The sequence below is a fragment of the Adiantum capillus-veneris genome, chromosome 18, assembly GCF_014529385.1.
Source record: "Adiantum capillus-veneris isolate H3 chromosome 18, ASM1452938v2, whole genome shotgun sequence".
Taxonomy (NCBI): domain Eukaryota; kingdom Viridiplantae; phylum Streptophyta; class Polypodiopsida; order Polypodiales; family Pteridaceae; genus Adiantum; species Adiantum capillus-veneris.
Window position 1 is genome coordinate 54,432,986 of NC_140948.1, and position 6,845 is coordinate 54,439,830.

Here is a 6,845-nt window from a genome sequence, read left to right on the forward strand (position 1 = left end):
CACGACTTCATATCAACGGAGTTGGCCACCAAATTGGGCATTCAAGCTTTCAAGATGGGAGATATTGTAATGGCTAACACAACTTTCAAGGGACAACAAGCCTCCGTTACCCCCTTGATTGGGAAGTTGAGGCTTCATGTCCAAAGCTACATCGACAAAGAAGACTTTTTCATCTCTCCTCTCCAACATGAGGATGCTATCCTAGGGGCACCATGGTTTGATCGCATGGCTGTCAACATGAAGTTCCTTGAAAGGAGAATCTACTTCATCCACCCCAAGGGAAAGAACATGTATATAGACGCTAGTGAGTGTGGTCGTACTATACCACTTGTAAATCCTTCAGCTTTTGATAGATCAATGAAGAGCTCCGTTTCTGCGTACATGATTTTTGTCAAAGAGCCCCTAAAAGCTCCTAATGTTTCATCAAATGTAAATGGTAGGAATCAAGAAGAGTTAGACTTGTCTAATTTTCTAAAAGGATTCCAAGATGTGTTCATCGATGATATCCCTACGGACTTACCTCCAAAATGAGGGGATGATGACCATCGAATTGAAGCTCCTACTAGGAAGCTCACCGCCTAACAAGACTCCTTATCAAGTTTCTCAAGGTCAACAAGAGGAGATCATGAGGCAAGTACAAGAATTGGTAGACAAAGGGATGTCGAGGCCTAGCTCCTCTCCCTTTTGTTCTCCAATCCTTTTAGTGCAAAAGAAAGATGGTACATACCGTTGGTGCAGCCAAAGTGTGTCGCCTCTAGAAGATGGCATGGACAGGTGTATGCAGGTAAGCAAAAGCATGGCAAAGGGATGGTGCAGCTAGGGAGTTCATGGGACGATAGGTAGCAGCGGAAGTGTATGCACGATGCGGCTTATAGGCCAAGGAAGGCTCCATAATGGGCTAATTGGGGTAGCAGGTGAAGGAGATGCAAAGTGCAGCCTTGGGGTCCAGAAATGAAGAGCTTGGAGTGCTGAAGGAGCAGGTCCAGATGGCTCATCAAACCGAGCTACGGAGCCCAAGTTATTGAAGGTTAAAGTTTTGGTGGTTTGCAGATTCTTGCCGGACAGGGCAGCTGGAGACAGGTGGTCCAAGTGGAACTTAAGGTACAGGTGTGTAGAGCTCGATTTATGGAGCCTACCCGTCTTTTCGAATTGTGGATCGGAGCCATGGAATGCAAGATATGGTCATTTGAAGTTTTTCTGGGGACCGGGTTTGAGCCCACTTGGCCACATTGGAGTACCTGCCATCTGGCGTCTTTTGAGTACCGACAAAGTTCTAGAGCAGAGTGTACACCATACGAAGCTAGCAGGAAGTGACTGCACGCCAAACGGAGTCCAGAGCAAGGAGTTACAGCAGTCGGGAGTTGGGGTGCCTTTGTCCAAGGTTGGTCGCATATGATTTTTTCCATTTTTGAAGCCCTTGGCTCGAGGACACCGGGGGGTCGAAATGCGGATACAGAGAGGGTGATTGTAGCCAGGGAGGTGGAGTTTCAGAAGGGTTTTACAGCTTGGCCATAGGAGGTTGGAGTAGAAAGTGGGAGCCAGGCAAAGGAAGGTCCAAAAAAGCTTGGGTTAAAAAATAAATAAAGGGGTATGTTTGAAGCTCTTAAGCCTTAAGGTCCCCGCGGCCGCCACATGGCGTCTGCTATTGTCCCACATGCGCGGGTTCGGGCTGCAGTGCCAAAGTATATAGGCTAAGGCGTGAGGCCTTCATAGTCACACAAGAGAGGAGGGAGAGGGGAGCTCCCCTCCCACAGCTATGGCGCGCCGGGCAGGGCACTGCTCTGGCGCTGTAGTGGCATTTGTCGGCGGTTTTGGGCGGCGACCGGCGAGGCGGTGGCACCCGTGGGCGGCCGCATGGCGGTGTGATGCCACATTTCGGTGATGATGTGGCAGGGGTGTTCCCATGGCCCATGGGGCCCCGAAATTTTAAAGGAGGAAGGAGGGGGCAATAGCGACATCGCTATTGCCTCCCCCCTTTGTGTAAGGGAGAGGTCCCACAGCAAGCATGCAGGAAAGCAAGAAGGAGAGTCCGAGAGCCTATGCAAAGCACCAAAGGGGCAAAGCAAGGAAGATGGCAAGGGCAAAGGCTATCCAGGCAAATCAAAGGACACAAAGCCAAAGGTAAGGCCAAAGGGAGGGAGATCCGGCCGAACAAGATGGAAGGACCAAGGCCCAATGTGCACACCATGTAAATGTTTCCAAAAGCAAACTAAGCCAAGTGTTAGCAATGCAATAAAATACTAAAAGAAGCTCTAAATGAAGGCCACGGCAAGAGAAACTTTTTTTGGGCCTCTTAGAGGCATCCCTATAAAAAGTTGTAAATGTGAAAATTAAGGGGCTTTTTTGCCTATGTGTAGGAGTGGAAACTTGAAGCCTGTGTAGTGTTGAGTTTGCCATTGAAGCTGCATACATCAATTATACTACCCTCTATGCAATACTACCAACCGTTTTGTCCAATCTCTGATGTTGCTTCTCCCCAACCCCCTCCTTCTCTCTCACTCTTGGTGTATTAACCATTATTTGCAGAGGGTTTGCCTGCAGCTTGAAGGTTGCTACCAAGAGGGCAGATTAGGGGTGTTTTGTGAGTCGGAACGGGTGAGTTAAGCAGTGTGGGTGCATTTGTGTTGTGGGTGTTCTTGTGCAAGGAGAGAGGTAGTTGCTTTGTATGCTAAAGTGGAGATGCTAGTGCAAATTAACCAGTTTGAAGGTGTTTTTTGAGAGGTTAGGGGTGTTGTGGAAACCCTAGGCTATGGAGAGGCAGATATTGTGTGTGTTGGGTGTGTTCCCTATTCCCCCTCTCCATCTTCTGGTGCCCCCGCTGAGGACCAACTGATTGCTCATTGGTGGTGATCAAAGGCGGTTATTTCCATCAAGGGGAGATGGCAGCACATAGTTATGGACCAATTTTTGCTGGAGAAGGAGATCCGAAAGAGTGGATGGCCGATTTTGAGTTGTATATGCTGTCACTGCATATGCCGGATGAAGCTAGCAAGATGCAAACGATCTCGTTCTTGATGCGGGGAAAAGCAAAGACATGGTTTTATGCGTTGGAGGGAGAGCCAAGAATTATGTGGACGGCATTGCGGACCCGTTTTCTGCAAGACTTTCGAAAAGAGGTGTCTCCTATCGACTTGGATGCAAGGTTGAAGAATTTGAAGCAGGACGTGAATGAGGAATTCAACATCTTTCTTGCCCGCTTTGAAGAATGCTGGAGAGATTTTGCAGTGGCCATGCAGTTGGTCAATGGTGGTGAGTACTTTAAATTGGAAAAGTTTATGTCTTGTTTACATCCCAAAGTTCGGGAAAAGGTGGATTTCGAGGGCCCGGAGAATTACAACGGGGCAGTTGCCATTGCGCGGTCTAAGAGCCGTAAAATCAAGAAGAAGATCGAACAAGGTGCACTGGGGTATGAGGCGATGGTTCCCAATCCGGCTTCGAGCCCGAGAGAAGAAGTTCAAGCGGAGAATCAGCCCAATCGAGGGGTAGCAACCGTTTCTCAACAGTGGGTACGTACAGTTCAAGATTTGTCTGAACAAATTCAAGAGTTGCGTTTAAGTGTTATGGACAGAGGTCAAGCAAGGACAAGAAGGGGCAGAGCTAGGCAATTGCCCGGCAGGTGCTACAATTGCGGTGAAGAGGGTCACTATGCTCCAGATTGCCCTCACCCACCAAGGGAAAGGGGCGGCATGTATCCTCTTTTTGGACGAGGTCGTGGTCCAGCACAGTTTAATGGCCAAAGAGGTCAACAAGAGGTTGAAAATCAAGCACAGGCGGCTCCATCAGGTAATGATGAAATACCCAGGGTTAACATTATTGGTGTTGACAAGCAGGAGGTTGACATTATGGCCAACAAAAGAACACGAGGTGAAAGAGAGACTGAGACGGAGCGTGAAACTAGAGCCAAGAAGGGAAAAGAGAAGGTAAATGAAGGAAGAGAGCAACCAGAGCCAAGCAGAAGGAGGCGAAGACGGAGAATTACCCAAAAGGATTTTCAATTGGGATGCGGAAATCCGGAGTATGATTTGGTAAGAGATGTTCAAAACCAGAAGGCTAACATCACTTTTGGGCAGCTGCTTGCTTTGAACCCTAAGTTAAGAAGGCAATGGTCAACCAGTGTCAGCACAAGGCTTCCTCGAGTGGGAGGAGAGGTACATACGGTGCAGAATTTAGCTGTGAAGGTGGGAAGTCCAACCGATGTGCTTCCGTTGGTGGATGTTTTGATCGAGAAGAAGAAACAAGTTCAAGCTTACATCAATGGTGGAGCCCAAGTTTGTGTATCACAGAGTCGGCTATGAGGGAAATTGGCATTAAAGCTATTGTCAGGTCCAATGTGCGAATGAGGATGGCTAATCATGCCAAAGCTCGTTGTCTGGGAGTGGCACAAGATGTGAAGGTAAAGGTTATGGGAATTGAATGCTTAATTGATTTTTTTGTTATGAAAGCAGGTGAGAATGCCTATCCAATTATATTGGGGAGGCCATGGCTATTGGCAATTGGGGCCAAACAAGATTGGGGGACCGGGGTGTTTACCTTGCCGGATCGGGAAAATGGCGGACAGATTGTGTTGGATCTAAAGACTAGGGAAAGTCATTTTCATCCCTCAGCAGGTGGAGAAAATTGAGATTTCAGTACCAGTTATGAGTATGAGACGGAGTCTACTTATGATGAAGGGTCTACCAGTGTCGAAGAGGAGGAGAGTGATGAGGATTTATTAAAGCTGGATACATATTTTTTCGGGGTCACAATAGACTCTACCACTGCAAAGAGAGGTATGCAAGTTCCGCCTTGTAGTTTGCAAGCTAAAGAGATGGAAGATATGCTAGGTGCCGATTTAACAAAGCAGGAGAAAGAAGGCTATATGGACCTATGTGCATCCTTCCCTAATTTATTTGCAAAGGAGTATAAGGATCTGAGGGGAGCTAGAGGAGTGGAGCATCAGATTCTTCTTAAAGAAGGATACAGGCCAAAAGCTCAGAAGCTCAGAAGGTTGGGGGATATTCAAAAGGAAGCTCTATGGGCAGGAGATCAACAAGTTTCTCGAAGTAGGTATTATTTATCCGGTAAAGGAGTCTGAGTGGGTTTCTCCTGTTGTCATTACCCAAAAGAAGAATGGAAAGTGGCGGGTATGTGTAGATTATAAGCCTTTAAACGCTGCAACCATGCGGAACCATTACCCTTTGCCTTTTCAAGATGAGATTTTAAACCAGGTTGCCGGACATGAGCGCTATTCTGTTATGGACGGATTTTCAGGGTATTTTCAGATAGGTATTGCTTTGGAAGACCAGTTGAAGACTACTTTCATTTCTCCATGGGGCTGCTTTGCTTACCGCCGTCGCAGGATGCCTTTTGGGCTGGTGAATGCATATGTGACTTTTCAAGATTGGATGAACAAGGTGTTCGGGCCTTACTTGGGTAAGTTCATCAGAGTGTTTATGGATGATATTGGTTGCTATAGTTCCAGGGCAGAGCATTTGTCCAAGTTAAGGCTGTGTTTTCAAAGGCTAGATGAAGAAGGAGGTCAGTTGAATCCAAAGAAGTGCAAGCTAGCGCAACCAAGGGTTCAGTTGCTAGGCCATGTGGTGTCACAGAACGGGATTGAAGCAGATTCAGAGAAGGTGAAAGCATTGGTTCTTATGGAGCCTCCAACCAGTGCAACAAAATTGGCTTCTTTCGTGCATAAGTTAAAGTATTTATCCCGCTTTTTTTGGATGCTGTCTCAATATGTCTACCCTCTTCAGAAAAGGGCTCAACAGGTACATGGATTTCAGTGGGATTAGGAAGCTCAAGAGGCCTTTGATAAAGTGAAAGGTATTCTATGTCAGTTGCCTACGGTGTGTCCTCCTAATCATGAGGATGATTTTTATATTGCTATGACGGTGGGATTGGTGGCTATTGGAGCAGTATTGCTACAAAAGGTAGGCAAGAGTTATAAGCCTATTTATTTCGAAAGCAGGGTTATTAGTCCAGGTGAAGCTACCTATACGGAGGCAGAACAATGGGTTATGGCTTTGGTCTTTTCTTGCAGAAAGTTCAAAGTATATTTGGTTGTTCGGAAGTTTTATGTGCTAACTGCTAACAATCTTTTGCCTGAAGTGGTGCTACACTTGAAGCCAAGGAAGCGGATCATGAAGTGGGTGATCGAACTTCAAGAGTTTGAGTTTGAGTTCAAAGTGGATCACACTCGGCAGTCTCATTTGGCGGACATTTTGGTCAACAAGGAGGTTGAGTTGCCAATTTATCCAAGGGTGGTACAAGAGGAGGATAAGGAAGAACCTGATTTGGAAGAGGCCTTCACGATGTGGTTTGATGGTGCTTACAGACGAGTAACACAGACAGCAGGTGGAGGTGTGGTTATTCAGGATCCGCAAGGCACGATCATTTTTTCCAAAGCTTATGACTTGGAGGAGGTGCATACCAACAATGAAGCTGAATATCTTACCTTACACTTGGGGCTCAAGCAGTGCATTGACTTTGGCATTTCAAGGTTGGTCGTAAAGGGTGATGCTCTACTGGTTATCAAACAACTTTTGGGCCAATGGCAGGTAAAGAGGGATTCTCTCAAGAATTGGTTTTTTTCCATAAAGAAGCTGTTGAAGTTTTTTGAAGCAGTACAATTCAGACATGTGCGGAGAGAACAAAACCAGGAAGCAGATCGTTTGGCTAGCAGTCGTGTTCACACTCAAGTGTCGAGTTTGTATGTGGGGCCAGCCACTTATGCAGGTAGAGAGACTTTGAAGGATATTGATGATTTCTTGAATACAGGTCAATGTTTCGACGGGCTTTCCAAACTACAAAAAAGGAGAGTTGTTCAAAAGGCTAAGAGGTTCACTCTTATTGGCGAGGAT